Source organism: Dipodomys merriami, unplaced genomic scaffold (genome assembly GCF_024711535.1).
Source record: "Dipodomys merriami isolate MVZ:Mamm:240054 unplaced genomic scaffold, mDipMer1.0.p SCAF_20, whole genome shotgun sequence".
In the NCBI taxonomy this organism is placed as follows: Eukaryota; Metazoa; Chordata; class Mammalia; order Rodentia; family Heteromyidae; genus Dipodomys; species Dipodomys merriami.
Genome location: NW_027203382.1, coordinates 22,941,140 through 22,965,222, shown reverse-complemented (window position 1 = coordinate 22,965,222; position 24,083 = coordinate 22,941,140). Strand labels below are relative to the sequence as shown.

The 24,083-nt window shown below is 38.9% G+C and overlaps 1 long non-coding RNA gene across 4 annotated transcripts in view; it reads left to right on the top strand.

The window, feature by feature from the left end:
- Positions 1-23,161, top strand: part of LOC138832836 (uncharacterized) — a 58,914-nt gene extending 35,753 nt beyond the window's left edge. For 3 of the 4 annotated variants that reach the window (XR_011373706.1, XR_011373705.1, XR_011373703.1), the window contains 2 exons: positions 6,739-6,909; positions 23,069-23,161. This is a non-coding gene — a long non-coding RNA (uncharacterized lncRNA). The remainder of the gene's footprint in view (positions 1-6,738; positions 6,910-23,068) is intronic. The other variant, XR_011373704.1, reaches the window with a different exon arrangement.
- The last annotated feature ends 922 nt before the right edge of the window (positions 23,162-24,083 follow it).

Below are 24,083 nucleotides of genomic sequence, written 5' to 3'. Positions count from 1 at the left end.
ACTTTGACTCTCCAGAATCATGACCCAAATTAAACCTTTTTTTTCTGTATTTTAATAATTTTTTATTGATATTGATTACATAAATTTCACAGTATTGTGAGATAGTGATACTTAGTTAAAGTCACAAACACATTTTAACCTTCACAAGGCAAATTGTCATTATTTAGTGGATTCTATGAGCTTTGACAATACAACTATTTCTTTCCTTTTGCTTGGTATAAGCTGTTCCTTCTTTACCTCTCATTCCTCCCTTCACATCGCTGTCTTTGGGTTGCTTAATTCATTTTTATCAATGTCCAGTGCAGCTAATGGGCCACTTTGTTGTAAGTTTTCCCCTGATTCTGTGTCCTCCTCCTAGCTTCCCTCAGATGTGCGCATATACATATATATATATATATATATATATATATATATATATATATATATATATATAATATATGTGGTCAACAACATGGGGTCATTTACTAATGATATGACAAGATGAGTGAAGGTCCTTTGTTTCTCAAGTTGTGTTTAATTTGTTGTATCTCCTTGCATTTTGGATTTAACATCTACATATCAGGGAGGTCATGTACTGTTTGTCTCTTTGCTCTTGGCTTACCTCACTCAACATGATTTCTTCTAGTTCCATCCATTTCCCTGTGAATGCCATTATTTTCTCCTTTCTAATGGCTGCATAATATTCCATTGTACATAGATACCACAATTTTTGGATCCATTCATCGGTAGTGGGGCATCTGAGTTGTTTCCATATCCTGGCTATTGTGAACAGTGTAGCAATGAACATGGAGGGGCATGTGTCCTTGTATCCTGGTTCCTGTTGTTCAGGGTAGATGTGTAGGAGTGGTATGGCTGGGTCATATGGGAGGTCTATATTTAGCTTTCTGAGGTACTTTCAGACTGCTTTCCAAAGTGGTTGTATTAGTGAATATTCCCACCAGCAGTGCAATAGGGTTCCTCTTTCCCCAAATCCCCTCCAGCATTTGTTGTTGGCTGAATTTAGGATTCAGGCCATTCTGACTGAGGTAAAGTGGTATCTCAGGGTTGTTTTTATTTGCATTTCCTTTACAGCCAGGTATGATGAATATTTCCTCATGTGTTTCTTTGACATTTTTATCTCTTCTGAGAAGTCTCTCTTTAGCTCCCTTGCCCATTTAATGATTGGTTTCTTAGATTTGGGAGGGATTAGTTTCTTGAGTTCCCTGTATATAATGGATATTAGGCCTTTGTCTGATATATTGCTGGTAAATATTTTTTGCCAATTAGCTGGCTGTCTTTCTAGTTTGGTAGCTATGTCTTTAGCTGTGCAGCAACTTTATTTTAAGGTAAGTCCCATTTATTGAGTCTCTCTCCAATTTGTTGTGACCTTGGGACTCTGTTCAGGAAGTCCCTGCCTGTGCCTGTGCCTGTTCAAGTGTCTCTCCTACTCTGTCCTGTAGCAGTTGCAGAGTTTCAAGTTTGATGTTAAGGTCTTTAATCCATTTTGAGTTGATGTTAGTGCATGGTGACAGGTTGGGAGTCTACTTTTAGTTTTCTGCATGTGGCTGCCCAGTTTTCCCAGCACCAACAGTTGAAGAGGCTGTGCTTCTTCCACTGTATATCTTTGGCTCCTTTGTCAAATATCAGCTGACTATAGGTAAGTGATTTTATTTCTGGATCTTCTAATCTGTTCCATTGGTCTTCGGGTCTGTTTTTGTGGCAATACCAAGCTGTCTTTGTTATTATGGCTCTACAGTAGAGCTTGAAATCTGGTATCATGATTGCTTCCACATTGTTTCTTTTGCCTAGATTTCTTTTGGCAAGTCTAGGTGTTTTAATTTTCCATGTGAAGTTTTGGATTGTTTTCTCTATTTCAGAAGGAACTTCATTGGGATTTTGGTATATCATTTCTGGCAGTATGGCTATTTTCACTATATTAATTCTGCCTATCCAAGAACACAGAAGGTCTTTCCATTTCCTGGTGTCCTCTATGATTTCTTTCTGTAGGCTTTTATAGTTTTCACTAAATAGTTCCATTACATTGTTGGTTAGATTAATGCCTAGATTTTTTTTCAAGGTTATTTTGAATGGGGTTGTTTCCTTAATTTCCATTTCTGCTTGTACATTGTTGGTGTGCAGAAGGGCAACTGATTTTTGTGGGTTAATTTTGTATTCTGCTACTTTGCCAAAGTGGTTTGTAAGCTCTAATAGTTCGGGAGTGGAGTTTTGGGGATTGTTAAGATATAATATCATGTCATCTGCACATAGGGATAGTTTAATTTCTTCATTCCCTATGCAGATCCCTTTAATGTCCTTTGCTTGCATTATTACTCTGGCCAAGGATTCCAGAACTATATTGAAGAGAAGTGGAAAGGGTGGGCCTTCTTGCCTTGTTCATGATTTAAGAGAATTGTTTGTAGTTTTCACATTTAGAATCATATTGGCTATTGGTTTATCATATATGGCTTTTATTGTTTTAAGGAAAGTTCCTTTGAGTCCTATTTTCTCCAGAGCTTTTAACATGAATGGATGTTGTATTTTATCAAAAGACTTTTCGACGTCAATGGAGATAATTATGTAGTTCTTAACCTTGGATCTGTTTATGTGATGGATTATATTTACTGATTTATATATGGTAATGCATCCCTGCATTAACATATTAAGTAGGATAAAGCTTACTTGATCATAATGTATAATTTTTGTGATATGTTTCTGGATTCAGTTGGCTAAAATTTTATTGAGGAGCTTTGCATCTGTGTTCATCAAAGAGATTGATCTGTAGTTCTCTTTTTTTTGTTGGATCTTTGCCTGGTTTGGGGATGAGTGTGATATTGGCTTTATAGAAGGAGTTTGGGTTTGCTCCTATTTCTATTTCTCAGAAGAACTTGAGGAATATGGGTATTAGTTCCTCTTTAAAGGTCTTATAGAATTCCATAGTGAATCCATCTGGTCCTGGCTTTTCCTTGTTGGAAGATTTCTGATTGCTTCCTCTATCTCATTGTGAGTTACTGGTTTATTTAATTCATCCATTTCTTCTAGGTTTTCCTACCTTAATGAGTATAGAGTCTGGAAATAGTTCTCTATAATTGTTTGGAAGTCTTGGATGTTTGTTGTAATTTTTCCTATGGCATCCCCTGATCTTATTGATTTGGGGTCCTCTCTTCCTTTCTTAATCTTGCCAGAGGTCTGTAAACTTTATTTACTTTTTACAAAAAAATCCACTTTTTGTTTTATTAATTGTATTAATAGTTTTCTTACTCTCTATCTCATTAATTGCAGCTCTTATTTGGTTAACTCACTCCATCTAGTAACTTTGGGTTCCATTTTTTTCTTGCTTTTCTAGCAGTTTTAGTTGCATCATGACATTATTTACTTGGTCCGTCTCTCTTTTCTTGATGAGTACACTGAGAGCAATAAATTTGTCATTCAGGATTGCTTTTGCTGTGTCCCACAGGTTTCTTTATGATGTGTATTCATTTTCATTGAATTGTAGGAACTTTTTAATTTCTTCTGTGACCTAGTTGTTGTTCAGCAGTGTGCTGTTCAATTTCCATGAGTAATTTCTATGGTATGATTTGTTATTAAGAACTAGCTTGATTCCACTATGGTCGGATAGAATACAAGAGATTATATCGATCCTCTTATATTTGCTTAAATTATTTGTATGATCTATAGTATATTTTGGAGAAAGCTTCATGGGCTGCTGAGAAGAATGTGTACTGGGTTGTTGTTGATATCAATTAAATCCACTTGAGATATGGCATCATTTAATTCTGAGGCTTCTTTGCCAATCCTCTGGTTTGTAGACCTGTCCTTTGGTGAGAGTGGGGCATTATAATCTAGTATTATTCTGTTTGGATCTATTTTTTTGGTAAATCTGAGAGTGTTTGCTTAACGTATTTGGGTGCATCAATGCTTGGGGAATATAAATTAATGATGATATCTGCTTCTTGGATTGTTCCCTGTATTAATATGTAGTGTCCTTCTTGGTCTTTTTGTATTGATTTTAATGAAAAGTTTATTTGTCAGCTATCAGGATGGCAACTTCTGCCTTCTTGCTGGGAGCATTTGCATGGTAGATCTTCCTCCGTCCCTTCCCTCAGAGTTTATTTATTTTTATTTATTTTTTTTTTTTTGGGTCCGGTCGTGGGGCCTGAACTCTGGGCCTGGGCGCTGTCCCTCAGCTCTTCATCTCAAGGCTAGCGCTCTACCACTTGAGCCACAGCGCCACTTCCGGCTTTTTTTCTTTTTGCTTATGTGGTGCTGAGGAATCGAACCCAGGGCATCAGGCATGCAAGGCAAGCACTCTACCACTGAGCCACCTTCCCAGCCCCTCAGAGTTTATTTTTATCTTTGGCTTGAGATGGGTCTCTTGAAGACAACAAATAGATGGATCTTGTTTTTAGATCATATCTGCAGTTCTTTTTCTTTTGATTGGTGAATTGAGTCCATTAATATTTATGGTTATTATAGAGAGGTGCATTGTGTTTCATGTCATTTTCCTGCTTTCCAAAGGTTTTCTTCTTTCTTTTCCTCCTGTGCTTACTAAATGGTCTACTGGTGTCTGTCTGATGTGGATCTCTGGTGTTGCTTGTTTTATTAAGATCATGTTCCCCCTCTTAATATTCTTTGTAGTTCTGGCTTATTGTTCATGAATTCATTCAGTTTTCCTTTACTATTAAAATTTTTAATTTCTCTGTTGAATGTGAGTGCTAGCTTTGCTGGGTATATCAGTCTGGGCTGGCAGTCATTGGGATTGGATGGTACTTGTCCAGGCTTTCCTTACATTCAGTGTTTGTGTAAAGCTTTCTGCAGTGATTCTGATTTTTTTCCCATTGTAGTATAGCTCCTCCTTTGTTTTTGCCATGGCAAGATCATTTCTTTATTGTTCAAATGTAGAGTTTTTAATATGATGTGCTTAGAAGTGTTCCTCCTAGGATCCTGTTTGTACGATATGCTTCTATTATGTAGGTAAATTTTTTTCTTAAGATTAGGGAAGTTTTTGGCGATAATCTTATTGAATAAGTGTTGCATCCTCTGTTCTGGTATTCCTCACCTTTGTCAACCCCAATTGTACAAAGGTTAAATTTCTTGGCACTGTCTACTTGTTCTTGGACTTCCCTTTGGCATAGTTTCAGTGTTTTCTCCATATCTGTGACTTTTTTTTTTCCAGTTGCTGCATTTTGTCTTCTGTACCTGATATCTATTTTCCATTTCATTCACTCTATTAAGTATGGCTTCCATGGTGGTTTGCATGGAGCAAATTGAACCATTTATGATTTCTATCTTGGTTCTCAAAGTATTAAATTTATCTTTTAAATAGGTGTGTACTGCACCTATTTTTGAGTGAATCTCTTGTTTTAATACTTGATCTCTTTTGATAACTCATTTCTTTGATCCATTTCTCGCTTTAATTCTTGAGTCATTGCCTGTATCAACTCTTGGATATAGTGTTTGCCTTCCATTTCATTTCACTGGAGTTCTTCCCTGGGTGGCTTCTGGCCTTTGGGAATCTTTTGCTGTCTTGGCTGTTGATGAATCTTGTAAATTTTCACTGTGATTTTCACATGGAGATGAATCCCAAACTCTGTTTTTATCAATAGGTGGCTGCCTTCACTTAGTTCTGGGTTGGTTCCTGGGTCAATTGTTGAAGCTTGCTCTCAGCTCTGTGCTGGTTGAGAGTGACTTCGCCCAGTCTCAGTTCTGTTGGGGGAGGGACTGATTCCAGCTTCTAGATTGACCCATGTAGGGCTCACTCTTGTTAGATTCTGATGGACAGACACACTCCACCCTCTGCTGAAGCATGTGCTCAGTTCCTGACTTCAGTCAGGGACAGGTGGTTTAGATAGTTTGGACTCCCGCCTGGGACACAAGTGGGGCTCATTCAGCCACCTGCTGGAGCCCACAGGCAGTTTCTGACTTTGGCCAAAGACTGGCAACCTAGACTGTTCATGCTGCCTAACAGAGGCAAAACCACGTGGGCTGGATATATTCCACCAGTTGCTGGAGTCCGGTCATAGTTCCCAATGTAACCCAGGTACTGAGAGCCTGAGCTGCTCAATCCCCAGCCTGTGATACACACGTTGGACTCTTTCTACCACCAGCTACTGAGGCCCACTTCAGCCAGGGTCTTGTGGACCTGGGCTGCTGGGTTTCCCTTGCTGGACACACAAGTCGGGCTTCTTCGCCCACTGGCTGCTGGGGCCCATGGACCTGGTTCCTGACTTCAACCAGGGACTGGCCACATTTGAGTTCCCTCCCAGGGGCACTCTTGGTCAAGCCTGGCAGGCTGACTGTGCTCCACCAGTTGCTGAGGCACTTGCACAATTCCCAGCTTCAGTGGGATCAGCAGCCCAGGCAGGACAGGGACAGGTCTAGGTCAGCTCTGAAGGTTACTGCCAGTGCTGGTATCCAGTGGTGGTGGTGGGTACTCACTTATCCTGGAACTGTTTGGGTGTTGTCCAGTGGTGTTGTGGCATATTGCTGTAGGTCGCTGGTTGCCACTGAATTTTGGGTTCCCCTGAGGTGATTGTGGGCTGGGCCAGGTGGTGGTGTCCAGATCTGGGTTACATGATCTCTGGGTGCTGGGTCCAGCACCATGGGCATTTTCTCCCCTGGTGTTCTACAACCTGCTGTAGCTCTGGGGTTCCCGGAAGCTGCAGGCTGGGCCCCTTTGGCAGCTTGGTGCTAAGCAGCCAATGGTTAGGGGAAGGGACTCATGCAGGTTCTTAGTTCTGAGGTTTCTATCTCTGTTTTCAGGGTCCGGATCCAGCACCAGTATCCTGGGGAGTCTTCTGTGCTGGTGGTCTACAGACTTCTATGGCCCTGGGGTCCCCAGTGGCCGGGGGCCAGGCTGCTTTGGCGGCTTGGTGTGGAGCCGGGCAGTCAGCGAGGGCTGGGGAGAGGATCTTTGTGCTTTTCCATCTTTGTGTAGGTTCTGAAGTTTTTTCCTTTTCCCTTCACACTTCCTGTAATTCTCTGGGTGTTCACCTTTTTACTGTTGTCCTCTCTTGGGGAAACTGAGTCTTGGAACTCAAACTCTCTATTTGGTTGGAGAGAGCTATGGTGTTTCCCTACTTGTTCGGTAGCCATTTTGGCCCCCCCCAACTGCTTTTTCTTAAAACTTACATAGTCTATATGATTAAGAAAATAGATTAATACAACAATGTAGGTAGTAGATATGTTAGAGCATGTCAATCACAAAGTCATTCATGCCAGCTAAGGCTCCTTGGCAATTATATTGCAGTGTTTTGTGTAGCTTTATAACTAGCACAGACAATCCAATTAAAGGAATACATTACCCATGGATAATAGCTGACAATGAAATAACAAGATTATTACCTTCTCACATATGTGTAATATTGAGAAAGATTATGAGAAGAACAGAATATTGAGTTTGGTTATCGCAAAAGAAAATCAGACTTAAAATAAGTATTGCCTACTTCCCATCAGTTTCTTCCCCCTAAAATTTCTTTGACAGGTTTAGAGAGACCTGCTGGCTATCTTCTTGGAAGGTAGAAGCAGGAGAATAATGTCTTCAGTGTTAGACTGGGTTACATAGTGTAACCTTGTCTCAAAAAGCAAAACAAAAACAAAACAAAACAAAAAACAAGGAATGGGATGATTAACAATAGAATGTATTTTCTTAAATATGTATATTATATAAATATATATATCTTGTATGAAGTATGTTCTAATAACAAATAAAATAAGTATCACTTAAAACAGTTACAGGCAAATTACAATTGCAAGGGAAGATCATATCAATTATATACAAATTTGTTAACAAAAGCAGTGTTTCTAGTGAATAACAACTTTTTAATTAATTTGGTAACGTTACATTGAGCAATAGAAATGAATGTTATCTTAGTTCTACTTGACCTGAGCTGATTGAAAACAATATAAAAAGTTTACACACAGGGTCTGGAAAGGTGGCTCAGTGGTAGAGTGCTTGCCTTGCATGCATGAGGCCCTGGGTTCGATTCCTCAGCACCACATAAGCAAAAAGAAAAAATCCAGAAGTGGCACTGTGGCTCAAGTGGTAGAGCGCTAGCCTTGAGCTGAAGAGCTGAGGGATAGTGCCCAGGCCCAGAGTTCAGGCCCCACGACCGGACCCAAAAAAATATTTTTTACACACACACACACACATACACACACACACACACACACACACACACACACACACACAGGCTGAGAATGTTGCTCAGTAGAATTCTTGCTTTCATAAGCAAGGCATTGAGTTTGACCTTAGTACAGTGGGTAGGGGTACACATAGACAAATACTTGTATGTTAAAAACAGATGTTGTTTGAAGTCTCTTTGTCAACCAAAAGTATAAATTCATCCTGTTACCTAGGAAGAATCTAAAGCACTCAAAATTGTGGACAACTTAGTGTTTTCTGAGATTTGGGAGGGGGTGGCATGTCAGGATTCCTATTATTCTGCTTACTAGGTCTAAGCACATGCCTAGGGGATTATTTCTTACTACAAAAGCACTGTGGGAAACTTGAGATGATTTAGGAAGTATTATGCTTCTTCAAAGACTTTTGAAAAGTCTAAATGGAAATAGGTAGCAGAGAGGGGTAAAGTATACTAATATGCCATATATATATTAAATATATTACATAGATATATTGTGTGCATGTGTTCTGTATAAAATGTTGTATTTCAGTGTGTGTGTGTGTATATATATATATATATGTCTGCAAATTTTACATATACCTGCATATATATGTGTATATATAAGAAATATCTGCAAATTTTAACCATTTCAGATTTCATTTTGATAGAGTATTGCAGATGTTTGGACACAAACATAAATTTTTCCTGCATCACAATAAATTATGTGTATACTGATGCTGTACAGCTACTTAAAGGAGGTTTTAATCTATGCCTTGAGGGCCAATTTTCACCACACCCATTTGTTTACATAGTATTTGTCCCAGAGTTAATCACACTGGAAGGCTTGGGCACAGTACCAAAGTCTGCTCCCACTTCTGACAATATCAGCAGGTTTGGGAGCTTCTGAAAGAATTAGATATTTATGACAACTTGCCAGATTTTATTTAACACTCTGAAATCTATATTAGTGGTTATTATAGAGGAGAAAGAAATAGGATACAATCTGAAAGAGTTCAAAGAATTGTCTTATGCTATGGAGTAATGACCTATTGAGATCCTGGCATTGATGTATGTTAGTACACATGGAGTATTACCAACCAGAAAATCAACTGAGGTTTGCTGTCTAGTCTATAGTTGCTTCATTCTGTAGGCCTGATTGATAATTTTTTGCTTTAACTCAGTCTCCAGGTCAGTTCAGGCCATGTGACACTAACCAACCATCACAACTAAGTCAGATGCTTGATCTTTTTGGGTAGATCAGCTTGTGCCCTAAACAAAGACACTTTTTTTTTGTCAGTTGTGGGGCTTGAACTATGGGCCTTGAGCTCTTCAGCTCAAGGCGAGTGCTCTACCACTTGAGCTACAATGCCACTTTCAGTTTTCTAGTAGTTTATTGGAGATAAGAGTCTCACAGACTTTCTTGTCCGGGCTAGCTTTGAACCATGATCCTCAGATCTCAGCCTCCTGAGTAACTAGGATAACAGGTATGAGCCACTGGTACCCGGCTAACAAAGACACTTCTATTAGACATGATATGGATTGCCTTTCAGAAGGCAACATGTACCTGCTGATCAAATACAATTAGAAATTTGCCAGGTGTTGGTGGCTTAAATCTGTAATCCTAGCTACTCAGGAGCTGGAGATCTCAGGATCACGATTCAAAGCCAGCTAAGACTCTGACTCTTATCTCCCAAGTAAACAGCAAAAAGCTCAAAATGGAGGTGTGGCTCAAGGGGTAGAGAACCACTCTTGTACAAAAAAAAAAACAGAGTGTGAAGCCCAGTGTTGAAGCTCCAGCGCCCCCACACACAAAAATAAACATAAAAATATAAATGTAAGTAAATAAATAACTAAAACATAATACCTAGAAAGTATGAAGTGAAGTCTTCTACTCAGCTTTATCTCCTAACTGGTGGCCTGGATGGCTCTACCTTCTCACAATGTTAGTTTTTTTCATTACCACCTTCTTCATTTCTCACACATGGTTCAGCTAAACTCTAAATTTGGCAAAGTTATTTATTCTAAAGTGAAATATTTCTTCACCTCACTGTGCTTCTTGGGATTGTAGCTCTTTATTTAGCTTCCTTTGATTACAGCTTTTCTCTCTCTAGGAATTTGGTGTGAGTTTCTGGGACCTGGACTAAGTGTGAAGACAATCTGAGTGAAGCATATCACATTGTACTCTGAGCTGACCTCCCTCCCAGATCTTAGCCCCTACCTAACTAAACAAGCCTGGGCTCTCCCTTCTCTCCTCTGGTTCTGAACTCTTTCCCCATTAGGCACATGGCCTATGCAGGGATTAGTGAGGAATTTCTATTATCCATTGGCTTCAATTCTAGAGCTTGCATATTCACTGGCTATCCACATTTCTCACTGTCCCTCCCATAATGCTCTGGGACTCAGCTAATGTTCCAGGACTCTCACCCATTTATTTAGAAATTATTGAGCTTGATTATTTTTATGTAAACAATTTTTAAAAATATCATATCACTAAATCTCTGAGTTTATTTTTCAAATCACTGTATATCAAAGAACAATTTAATCAGGAAACCAGCCTAATACCCTTGTGAATATGTGATTAATTTCATCAGAACCTTCCTCAACAAAATACCTATTTTCTGTTCTTAATTTATGAGTGCCAATCTTCTAGCCCCCTTTATGGCAAAAAGTTAATAACAAAGCAAGCAAAGGGAAAATTATCTTGTGACTTTATTCCTTGTACAGAAACTTCATTATTAAGAAATCCTGCTGGGTGCCAGTGGTTCACACCTGTAATCCTAGCAACTCAGGAGGCTGAGATCTGAGGATCGAGGTTCAAAGCCAACCTGGGCAGGAAAGTCCATGAGACTCTCATCTCCAATAAACCACTAGAAAACCACAAGTGGTGCTGTGGCTCAAGCGGTAGAGCACTAGCCTTGAACTGAAGAGCGCAGGGACAGAGCTCAGGCCCAGAGTTCAAACCCCATGACTGACAAAAAAAAGCAAGAAAGAAAAAAAAAGAAATCCTTTTAGAAACTTTTTCTACAGCTTTTATATACGATAATATAATATAGTAGTAGCAAAAATCCCTAACATATATTTGAAATTATAATCAACATTCATAAAAAGGGTTAGAAAAGTTATTAGGTGAGTGCATACTCAATACTATTAACCACACTCACACGTCTGCCCAGCTATTTATCTCTATCCTTTCATCTATCTGTTTATCCATCTATCATCCATCCATCCATCTTTGTAATTATTATTCTTCTATCTTATGCTTGGCATTGAGGATGTAAAAGTGAAAGAGGTCAGAGATGTGTTCATGAAATCATTCTTTAGACCCCAGACCCAAAGACTATGAGTCCCATATTAGGTCCAGCTCTACTTAATCCCTTATGCCAAATAAAGAGTCATGGTGACAAGCAGTAAAAGATATATAACATGTTAGCCATAAAAAGACAGTACACTTCAGTACATCTTTAGCCCTATTCAGGGATTCAGACACTGGCTTTAGGTTAAACAGGGAAAATTGTTGGCAGGGGATAAAAGTTATTATGCATAATTCTAACAGTCCCAAGTCACAGATATGACCTGGTTGGTTGATCCTTAATTTAATCTATGTCTCTCTAGACTTCCCAGAGAAGTTATCACTTTACTATTGGCAAGTTAACTGACAAGTGATCTCCTGAGTTTTGCCGTTTACTTTAAGACATCAGAAGGCAGTTTTCCTTCTACTCAAGATGCTTATCAGTATCTTTTCTTTTCTGAAGCCCTAAGAGATTACAATTGGACCATAGCAGAGAATACTTTAGATGAAAGGGCACAAATACAAAGTTGAGGACTTACAGTTAATTACAGGGTTCAGCAAAGTGTGTGTGTGTGTGTGTGTGTGTGTGTGTGTGTGTGTGTGTGTTTCAGTCTTGGGACTTGATCCCAGGGTCCAGGCACTGTCCCTGATCTTTATTTGCTCAAGGTTATTGCTCTAACACTTGAACCACAGCTCCACTTCAGGCATTTTTGTTGTTGTTGTTGACTAATTAGAGATGAGTCTTCTGCCCCGGCTGGCTTTGAACTGTAATCCTCAAATCTCAGCCTCCAGATTAGCTAGGATTACAGGTGTGAGCCAATAGTGCCTAGCTCAAAAGCATCTTTGATGTTTCTTCTTACATCAAGAAGTGGAAATCTTGATACTCCACATCCCATTCCTTTGGCATATATATAATCTCCCTACACAGGATGTTGATGTAGGAGAATCAGACCTTAAAGACCTGCCTAGGCTACTGCTTAGAGAAAGGTCTCAACACATCAGAACCAGCAAAATTCTGGTGGCTTACCCCTGTAAACCTGTCTACTTATGAATCTGAGATCTCTGAGGATCGTGGTGCAAAGCCAGCTGAGCAGGAAGTCTTAGTTCCAAATAATCACAGAAAAATCTCAAGGTGGAGCTGTGCCTCAAGCTAAAGGAGCTCAGAGACAGGGCCCAGGGCCCAAGTTCAAGCTCCATGACTGGAAAAAAGTCAGAACCGAAAACAAACCAAATGAAAAAGCAAAACAAGGTAAGCAAAAACCACCAAAACAAAACAAAAAACAGAAAAGAATTCCTTTGACATCTCCTGACTTGAGCTATGGCTGTGGTAGACAGTAATGGTGCAGATCATTGGTTTCTCATAGCTAGTGCCTATGAGTTCCTCAGCCTGTCTGATTCAAATCTTCCTCAGGCTACAGGCTCATCATGTGTTTACACATGTCTATGTGTGTGTATAAAAGTGCGTCAAACTTCACCTAATGGAGAACAGGAGTGGGGAGATAAATGCTTCTGGTTCTTCCTCCTTCAAAAGACAATTTGAAGGAGAACTATAGTTTCTCAGTGGATTCCTTTTGGGATTAAACCTCACTTCCCACCATTGTAATTAGCTAAATAATTTTTATTGACTTTCTCTCTGCCTGTCTCCTTTTACCTGCTCTCTTGACTTTCTGGGAACACTACCCAGATAAACTACTTGTAAACCTATCCTTGTCACTCACACAGAAGGTCAAGTTTTCATAAAATTGATTTCTTGGCTTATCAACACAAGATAACAATTTCTATAGATGGTAAAGACTTGAATAGATCTCTGGTTCTGAAGAAAAAGGAGCAGATAGTTCCTTGCACGTGGCTTCATGCATGCTAGACAAACATTCTACCACTAAGCCACATGCCCAGCCCAAATACAATTGAGGTAGACACTCAGAGCTATAAATTTTCCTATGAGTATTGCCTTTGCTGTTTCCCAGAAGAGTTGGTATTTTGTGTGCTCATGTTTGTTAAATTCCATAAACGTTTGAAATTTCCCTTCTGATCTCTTCAAAGATCCACTGGTCATTCAACAATGAGTTGTTCCATCTCTATGAGTTAGAAAAATTTTTGTGAAGGCATTTGGTGTTATACTTTAATTTTATTTCATTGTGGTCTTAACAGAATGCAGGGAATGATTTCAATATTTCTGAATTTGCACAGATTTGCTTTGTGACTTAAAATATAGTTAATTTTGAGAATGTTCCATAAGCTGCTGAGAAGAATGTTCTGATGCTGCATAAAATATTGTGTAGATATCTGTTAAGTCTAGTTGGTCAATGCAATTATTTAGGTCTGAGGTTTCTCTGTTGAATTTTTGCCAGCATGATCTATCCAGAGGTCACAGTGACCTGCTGAAGTCACCAAAATCAATGTGTTTGGATCTATGTGTGTTTTTACATTAAATAGTGCCCCAGCATTCGGTACATACATATTTAGAACTGTTATAGTCTCCTGTGGGAGAGATCCCCTTATTCGTATGTAATATTCTCCTTTGTTTCTTCTCACCAATTTTAATTGAAGTCTATTTTATTTGATATTAGGATTGAAACTCTGGCCTGCTTATTGGGGCTGTTTGCTTAAAAGATTTTATTCCAGTCTTTCATTTTCAAAATACATTTGCTTTTGTGGGCAAGGTGTGTCTCTTGAAGAGAAAAGATGAATGGGCCTTGCTCTTTTGGTCCAACTAGTCAATCTATGGTGTTTAACTGGAGAGTTAAATCCATTAATATTAAGAGTTATGACTGTTAAGTGCTTGGTAATTCCTGCCATGTTATCTACCTTCTTAGGGGCTGTGTCTCATTATTTCTTACTATATTTATCAGGTTCTCTGGTCAGGGGCCATTTCTCTGCCAGTATCATGTTCTTGTTGGTTTTCTATATGTAGGATATCTATAAGTACATTCTGTAGTGCTGGTTTGGTGAAGATAAATTGTTTCAATTTTCCTTGTGATGTAAAGTTTTTATTTGTCCCTCAATTATGAAGGGGAGCTTTACTTGCTACTGTATTCTTGGCTGGTAGTTGTTTGCCTTTGAGTTATGGTATATATCATTCTGGGCTCTCCTTATTTTCATGGTATCAGCTTAGAAATCTGTAGTTATTCTGACTGGTTTTCCTTTGTAAGTAATTAAACTTTTCTCTCTGACAACATTAAGGACCCTTTCCTTGGTCTTTATTGATCCTGGGCAGATTATGATGTGTTGGTGGATAATTATCCTCGCTTTCTCTGTAATATCTAATCTGTCCTTGATTCTTGAGACTGTCTTCTATGTCATCTATTATTCTGTCAAGACTTTCTATTTTTTTTTATTTCCTTGCCTTGTAACTGGGTTTTTTCTATGGTGTCTATGTCTTTATTGAAGCTCTCTTGTAGCTCTTGTATGGACTTTTTCACTTCATTGATTTGTTTATCTATATCTTCTCTCAACCCTTTCTCTCTCTTGGAATTCATTTAGTTTTTTATTTGAGGGCTCCATGAATTCCTTTAATAAACTTTGGCTAGTCTCATCAAGTTGTTGGATAGTCTTGTGTAGGCTTTCTACCTTGTCATTAAAGATTTATCACCAGTGTTTTTAGAGCATTTTAAGAACAATCTAGGTCTTTCATTGTCTGTTCTATTGCCTGGTTATTTTCTGTGGGAGCTTCCTTAACTTGCTATTTCTATGGTTTCTTGTTTTTCTATAAAGGTTTCTATGGTTTGTTCTGCCAATTGGAAACAAAAGTACTAAAATTAGAAACCACAACACGACCCAATATAAGGTCAAAAGCCAACACAGAGCCCTACAATTGCATAGACTTTAAATCATAGATAGTTATTCCCTTATCTATATACTCCTTCACTTTGGTCTGGGGTGGTGTATTGTGGTGCAGAGAAGGAGATTATAGTTGTAGCCAGTGAGCAACTCTATTGTCAGGGTCAGGTAAACCAAATAAACCAAAAAGATAACAGAATGAGCAACTAGAGAGAATCAAAATAAAGACACATATAGTCAAACAAACAATAAGGGAACAAAGGAATAAAGAAAGAGAAACAGAAGGACCAGAAATATAAGAGAACAACATTAAAATGAAAAGAAATAGAAAGAAAAATAAAACAAGGAGAAAAGAGAATTAAAAAAAGAAAAGGGAAGGAAAAGAAGAAAAAATAAAGTCAAAAGTTTTTAAAAAATGAAAAATTGAATAATCAATAATACAGCCAGAGCTGGGAAGTTGGCTTAGCAGTACAGTGCTTGCCTAGCATGCATGAAGCCCTGGGTTTGATTCCTCAGTACCACATAAACAGGAAAAGCCAGAAGTGGTGCTGTGGCTCAAGTGGTAGAGTACTAGCATTGAGCAAAGAAGCTCAGGGACAGTGCCCAGGCCCTGAGTTCAAGCCTCAGGACTGGCAATAATAATAATACAGCCAGAATTAAATATGCACACAACTCAGAAGCAGGTTTAATAATCTCTATAGAGTATATATTTAAGACTAAACAAAACAACAAAAACAAATCAATAAGAACAACAACAAAAAAAAGCAGAAAAAAAAACACAAAAATAATGAGCTCCCCAATTTGGTTGGGAGACCTGTGTCTCCTGATGTCTGGTATTCAATATCCTTGTGGAGTCTTCTGTTTTAGTTGCTGAGATCTGCAGCTGTCCTTGTAACCAAGATCTAGGAATCACCATGGAATGGAGTTCCTTATCTCACAGGTAGGAGGCATCTCTTGATATATGTAGTTTGGGATCTGCATTACTTAAATTCAAGGGGCTGGGCATAGTTGGATTCTGAAGCCTTCTTGATATGGGAATGTGGATTTTCCCCAGATTCCCACTCTCAGTACAATTGAGAAATAACTAGTTTTTTAATGCCAATGTGTAGCTTGCTTAGAAATCAAAAAGATGAATTCTTTAATCTGCTTGAGTGGCCAGAAACATGTGCCACCTTACAAAATTGGAGTCTCTGCAGCTCTCCTCCCAGTCTATATTAGGCAGCCCTGGGGGTGTGTGACTCTTTAGTTTACAGGTAGGAGATGGCTGTTAACTGTAGCCTAGCTTCTGCAGACAGCTTTCTGTGGGGGCAACTGCCTTGTATCTGGAATCTGTAGCGTTCTTCAATTTGGGGGGTGTCTAGCACCTGGGTTCCTACTCTCAGTATGGCCTGTAAATATACTCAGCTTTTAAGACCTGTCTGGGTTTTGTTTAGTAAGATTTTAGAGACTTTTGCTTTTCTAAGGCCAAGGTGCTTGGTTGGCCACAGGCCTGGCTGGAATGCCTCTGACCTTGTCCTTGCTCACTGCTGTAGTGTAGGGCTGCCTTCCACTGGGATGGTCTTTTGTTTGCTGCCAGAGATGGGTGGTGTAAGGGTAGCAGATACCTTTGCCCTTTTCAAAAATGGCTCCGCTTCCTCCTCAAGTGTTTCCGGTCAGGTGCTCTGGCCTCTTCTTTGCCATTTTCAAAAATGACGTTCTTCTCCTGTAGGGGAATGGGTTCCTATCCAAATGTTATTCTCTGGCAGGGAAGAGGGGGGAGGTTTGGGGAGATGTGCTTTGTGGGGTACTCACGGTTCCCGGTGATGCTTTGGACCATCTCTGATGGCCGGAATTGTCTCTGTTTCTGATGGTAGCTTTAGGCTCCCATTGGGCTCCCATTCCTGCTTTTTCCCATTCCTGCTCTTTAAACTCTGTGGTGAAAGTATGTGCAAAGCCCAGAGCTCGGCCACTGCAGCTGCTGCCCCCAGCACCACAGCTGCATGGGGCACTGGTTTAGTGTTTGTATGGAGCCAGTTTATAATTTTCTTTTTTCTGTGTATCTCCGTATAATTATAACTTACTTGGTGTGGCTCTCTAGACAAGGAAAGCTTGATGGAACTCTAAAACTCTCTTTCTTTGGAGAGAGCTTAGGTTCTTCCCTATTCTCTTTCTGTCATCTTCTTCCAAAGCTTCTATAGGTTCTTAATGTTAACTTAAAACATTCTTGCTTAGTGTTACTACTCAAGAAGTTTACATGATGGTCTTTAGAATGTTAGCTCACATACAAAAGTGAAATAATTGTTTAAAATAAAGCACCTAAGATAATCCACAATAATTTTGGATCTTAATCTACAACATTCCATCTCTACAATTAGGATATTCCAGCTGGCCATGGTCAAGCACTCTGTGAGATCTTTCATATAGGTGCAGCATCTTCAAAGAACTTAAATCCATATATCCTAGCTCCACAGAAAATGTGTTCCAAGTTCCACAAGAGAAGGGCTGGGGAATTAAAGGGAGTGTTGAAAGGAGAAATTGTATTTTATCAAAGCATTAAAAAAAAAAACAAAATAAAAATAAAAACAAAGTTAAACTATCCCTTTTTGCAGATGACATGATATTATACCTCCATTATCCCAAAACTCCACCCCCAAACTCTTAGAACGTATAAGCCACTTCAGCAAAGTAGCAGGATACAAAATCAACCCACAAAAATCAGTTGCCTTCCTGTACACCAACAACGTACAAGCAGTAAGGGGAATCAAGGAAACAACCCCATTCACAATAACACCCCCAAATAAAATATTTAGGAATTTAACCTAACCAAAGATGTAAAATAATTATTTAATGAAAACTATAAAAAAAAACTAAAAGAAATTACAGAGGACACCAGGAAATGGAAAGACCTTCCATGGCAGACAATATAGTGAAAATGGCCATACTGCCAAAATTAATACACAAATTCAACACAATTCCTATTAACATCCCAATGATATACCTTACTGAAATACAGAAAAGAATCCAAAAGTTCATATGGAACAACAAAAGACCTAGAATAGCCAAAACAATTCTAGACAAAAATACAACATGGGAGGGATCTCAATGCCGAAGTTCAAACTCTACTATAGAGCCATAATAACAAAGACATCCTGGTACTGGCACAAAAACAGACCCGAAGACCAATGGAATGGAATAGAAGATCCAGAAATAAAACCACACACCTACAGTCAGCTGATAAAGGAGCCAATGACAAACAGTGGAAGAAGCACAGCCTCTTCAACTACTGGTGCTGGGAAAACTGGGCGGCCACATGCAGAAAACTAAAAATGGACCCCAGCCTATCATCATGCACCAACATCAACTCAAAATGGATTAAAGACCTTAACATCAAACCTGAATCTCTGAAACAGAGTAGGAGAGACACTTGAACTTATAGGCATAGGAAGGAACTTCCTGAACAGAGTTCCAGGGTCACAACAAATTGGAGAGAGACTCAACAAATGGGACTACCTTAAAATAAAAAGTTTCTGCACATCTAAAGACATAGCTACCAAACTAAAAAGACAGCCAACTAACTGGGAAAAATATTTACCAGCAATATATCAGACAAGGGGTTAATATCCAGCATATACAAGGAACTCAAGAAACTAATCCCTCCCAAACCCAACAAACCAATTACTAAATGGGCAAGGGAACTAAAGAGAGACTTGTCAGAAGAAGAGAGAAAAATGGCAAAGAAACACACGAGGAAATGTTCACCATCTCTGGTTGTAAAGGAAATGCAAATAAAAACAACCCTGAGATGCCACCTTACCCCAGTCAGAGCAATGACAAATGCTAGAGGAGATGTGGAGAAAGAGGAACCCTATTGCACTGCTGGTGGAAATGTACACTTATACAACCACTTCGGAAAGCAGTCTCCAGGGTCCTCAGAAAGCTAAATATTGACCTTCTCTATGATCCAGCCATACCACTCCTATGAATCTATCCTGAACAACAAAAACCAGGATACAAGGATGCATGCACCTCTATTTATTGCAGCACTGTTCACGATAGCCAGGATATGGAAACAATCCAGATGCCCCACTACAGATGAATGGATCCAAAAATTGTATCTATATACAATGGAATATTATGCGGCCATTAAAAAGGAAAAAATACTGGCATTCTCAGGGAAATGGATGGAACTAGAAGAAATGTTGAGTAAGGTAAGCCAAGAGCAATGAGACAAATGGGACATGGTCTCCCTGATAAGTGGATGTTAAATCCAAAATGTTAAGAGATACAAACAAGTACAGGACTCGAGAAACAAAGGACCTCCACTCACCTGGTTGAATCATTACTAAATGACCCCATGCTGTTGATCACATATATGATATATATATGGACATCGGAGGGAAACTAGGAGGACACAGAACTAGAGGGAAAGAGGGGAAAACATACAACAATGGGACCCATCAGCTGCACTGGACATTGATCAAAATGAACTAACCAACTCAATGGCAGTGATGGGAGGGAGGGAATGACTGGGAAAGAGGGAACAGCTGACACTATGCAAAAGAAAAGGAATGTACATATCCCCCCAATGGAGAAGAAATATCTGTATAGTCAAAGCCCATAGAACTCAAACTCCAGACCACGGTAGACAATTTGCCCCATGAAGGTTAGTATGTGTGTTTGTGACTTTAACTAAGCATCACTATCCCACGATACAGTGAAATTTGTGAAATTATGTAATCACTTAACCACAATAAAAATTTTGCAAAAAAAAAAAAAATGAAGACTTTCTGTGGAAGACCCACTTCTCCCCAGAACTCAATGACTCACTATGACTCTGGAAAATGAAGTTTGAATGGGTCCATGTTGGCAATAATGGAAGAACAATGTGTATGCTCAGGACCATGCCAACAGATAGGCAGAACCATGAAAACTCCAGAGGCCAAAAAAATGGAGAAAAATCAAGTGGCAGAATCTCCGGGGACTGACTGGTTATATGAAGGGAGGTAATTGAAGTTGAGGTAGATGTGAGACCTAGAGACTCTAGATGTGGTTATTTTCATCTCTGTCACCGCCTCTCTCCCATCCCCTGACAGAGAGTGGGGAAGCATGAGTTACAATGGTGTGCCTAATACACTCATGATATTTAATGTACATATGTGAAAATGGAACTAGATAACTTGACGGGATGGGTGGCTTTGGGATAGAATAAGGAGTTAGACTAATCGAAGCTGTAATACTGATCAAGATGCATTGTTCTTATAAGCTTAGAAGTTAAAACCTCTTTGTAAAACTAAAGATAAGTTCAAAATGAAATAAAATTGCTGGGCACTGGTGACTCATGCCTATAATCCTAGCTACTCAGGAGGCTGTGATGTGAGGATCACCATTCAAAGCCAGCTTGGGCAAGAAAATCTGTGAGTCTCTTATCTCCAATTAACCACCAGAAAACTGAAAGTGGCCTTGTTGCTCCAAGTGATAGAGTACTAACCTTGAACAAAGAGCTCAGGGACAGTGCCCAGGAGCCAAGTTCAAGCCCTGCAACTGACAAAAATAAAGAAATAAATACATAAGTAAATAAAGCAAATAAAAAGAGTGTAAAGCCCTAACCTCCCTTCTATAAAAATGATTATGTAATTTAAAACAGTGCAACAATATGAAATTGTCTATTAGGGCAATGTATTAAAGCTTAATGTAGAAAACAAGGGCATACAAAACACCAGATATGAAGCCTCTATTTTTTATAATAGTTCTAAAATAACTTTCAGATTTATGTGCTCCCACTTATTTGTAAAATAGAGACAATAATACCTAATTCCCAAAAGTGTGTGGTTACATGATAAAATGTCTTTTAAGAATCCAGCATTTCTGGGCTGGGAAGGTGGCTCAGTGGTAGAGCGCTTGCCTTGCATGCTCCAGGCCCTGGGTTTGATTCCTCAGCAGCACATAAGCAAAAAGCAAAAAGCCGGAAGTGGCGCTGTGGCTCAAGTGGTAGAGCGCTAGCCTTGAGCTGAAGAGCTGAGGGACAGTGCCCAGGCCCAGAGTTCAGGCCCCAGGCCCCATGACCGGACCTGCCACCCCCCACCCCCGAAAAAAGGAATCCAGCATTTCAGTGTTGATATATTCTAGGCATTTGAAAAATGTTGACTGTCTTTGCTCTCTTCTCATATGCGATAGAAAAGATAATAGCCATTTTAATACAATAGCTTTTTTTTTTAAAGTCTCAGCATTAAATTAGAAAGGAAATACATGAAGAAAAAAAAAACCCTTTCTTTCCTTAAAGAAATAATCTGATTTGAGGATATTTCTTTTGGGAAATCAGAAAATGGGTTAGATTGTTATGATAATTTTCTGTCTTAGAAAAGTTCCCTGAAGATTTATACTTAATTTGAAATTTAAGAATGAGAAATCATCATTACTTTGAAGACTTAGGAAACTGCAGACACATTAGGTAATGTAAAGTGAAATTATATACTTTATGGTTCATGAAAGAAAATAAAAATTTACTTTTCTGAAAGTGAATAAAATTAATTTAGATATAGTTACATACAATAGCATCAGGTTCTTTCTGACTCTTCACATGGAGATATATTGAGTATCCATAGTCCAAGACTGTAACACTTACTTTAAATTTTAGAGTATGTTAAATATGATCACTGGTAAGTGCCTCCTTAATATTTAGGTCTATATGTATTTATTCATATATATGCACAGATGTCAATAGTTTCTATTTTTTAAAAATGAGATATTTCACCATAAATTTCTTATGCACACCATTTTAGGGAATAAAATGACCTCTATAACTAGTGTTAGGGTCTGAATGTTGTTTATACCAAAATTTATATGTTGCAACAACCACCAATGCAATAGTTTTAAGAATGGAGTACTGGTTGATAATCAGATCATTAGGGAAGAACCTTTAGGATTAGTGTTCTTATAAAGAAGCCCCATGGAGCTTGTCTGCCTCTTCCACCTGTTATAAGATAGCTGAGCCCAACTCTTCAACAGAGCAAATAAAAATTCAGTAGAAAGAGTCTATCCATGAAGCAGAGTGAGCCCTCACCAGACACTGAATCAGCTAGAACCTTGATCTTGAATTCCTCAGCCTCCAGAACTGTAAGAAATTTTTGTTTATAATTACCCAATGTAAGGTATTTTGTTATAGCAGCTGGAGTGAACTTGCATCTCACTGACTTCTACATTTCCAATTTTGAAGTGTGATCCCATTTTGCTGCCCATGCTGACTTGGAATTTCTGGGCTTGTGTGATCTCTGCTGCCTGTTTCCTTAGTGGTTTGAACTAAAGGCATATCCTTACATCAGATATGACCCACATGCTTCCACAGTGTTTCTACAAAATCATAACTTAGATTTTAACCCAAAAAGTATTATCACAAAAAGCTGGACAGTTCTGTGTGTTTTGACTTCTCATTTGGATTTTCATCAAACATATACCCTCTCTCTCCTTCCCTCCCTCCCTCCCCCCCCTTTCTCTCTGTCATGTAGCCTAGGTTTGTCTCAAATTTTAAATCTTCAACATGAGCTATCATTTCTGGTAAGTAATCCTAAAAGTATTTTTTTGGGTAAGTTGTGGGGCTTGAACTTAGTGCACGGGCACTGTCCCTGAGCCTCTTTTTGCTCAAGGCTAGCACTCTATCTACCACTTGAACCACAAGCTACTTCTGGTTTTTGAGACGTATTTGGAAATAGAGTCTCACAGAGACTTTTCTGCCCCGGCTGGCTTCTAACCTGCATCTTCAGATCTCAGCCTCCTGCATAGCTAGGATTACAGGCATGAGCCACTGGCTCCCAGTTTAAAAGTAATTTTAACAATAAACACAAGTATTTGCTTAGAGTAAATATTGAATGCCATTGTAGACCTTGTGAGGAAGGAATATAAAGATGATTGTTCTTCTTGTCTTCAGAAGTTCACATCATGAAGAGAGAGGTATAGATGAACTGACCCACTCAAAAACATCAATACACAATGCCTGACAAGAAATGATGTAATTGTAACTTCTCTGTATAGCATCTTTACAAGAAAATAAAATTTAAAAAAATCAATACAGAACTCATCACATATGGGTCTATTGTGAATTCTGTAACAAAGACACAGAATTTTCTGATATACTGCTAAGAGTGAAATGAGAAGAATTTGGGTTAGGGATGTCTAATAGTAAGCAGTTAACGAAGTCATGCCATTTGAAATTGACTCTGAAAGATAAACTGGACTTAGAAGTTGAGTGGAAGAAGAATTCTAATATAAGCATGTATATGTAAAATGCAACTAAAATATGCATTTATTTTTAAGTTGTATTCCTCCACTACTGAATATTTTTGTACAAGAAAACCACTGTGACATATTATCTGGTATATCCTCAGACCATTTATCATCTTGAACAACATATAATCACATGGTTACTTTAAAGAGCTATTTAGGTTGGGGTTGGCTTTGAGTTGGGATTAGCTGTTGATGAGCTTGAGAAAGTGAGCTGGACAATGGGCAATGAGGCAAACTTGTGGCTGGGTGGTGGTCAATACACTGAGTTGATGATAACTGCTCAATCTACCAAAGCTCGTTGAGAAAAAGAGAACCTTTCCCTTTGCTGCATACCAATTTTTCTATGAGGTCTTTACCATACCATATCCTATCAGGTTCACTTTGTAAAGGTCCTATCCCCTTCCATATCACCAAACAGGAGACCAAACCTTAAACACATAAACCCTTGGGAGACACACTCAAACCACACCCAAATCAATGCAGCAGCAGAACAGGGAGCCAAGCCCACATCAACCTTTCTTCAAAGCCCATGATAGGGCTAGGAGTGTATTTCTGTGGTAGAGTACTTGTATATTATATGTGAGGCTCTGGGTTTAATCCCCTTTGCAGCCAAATAAATAAAAACTAAACAAAAAATCACAACCCACATGCTCATCTCA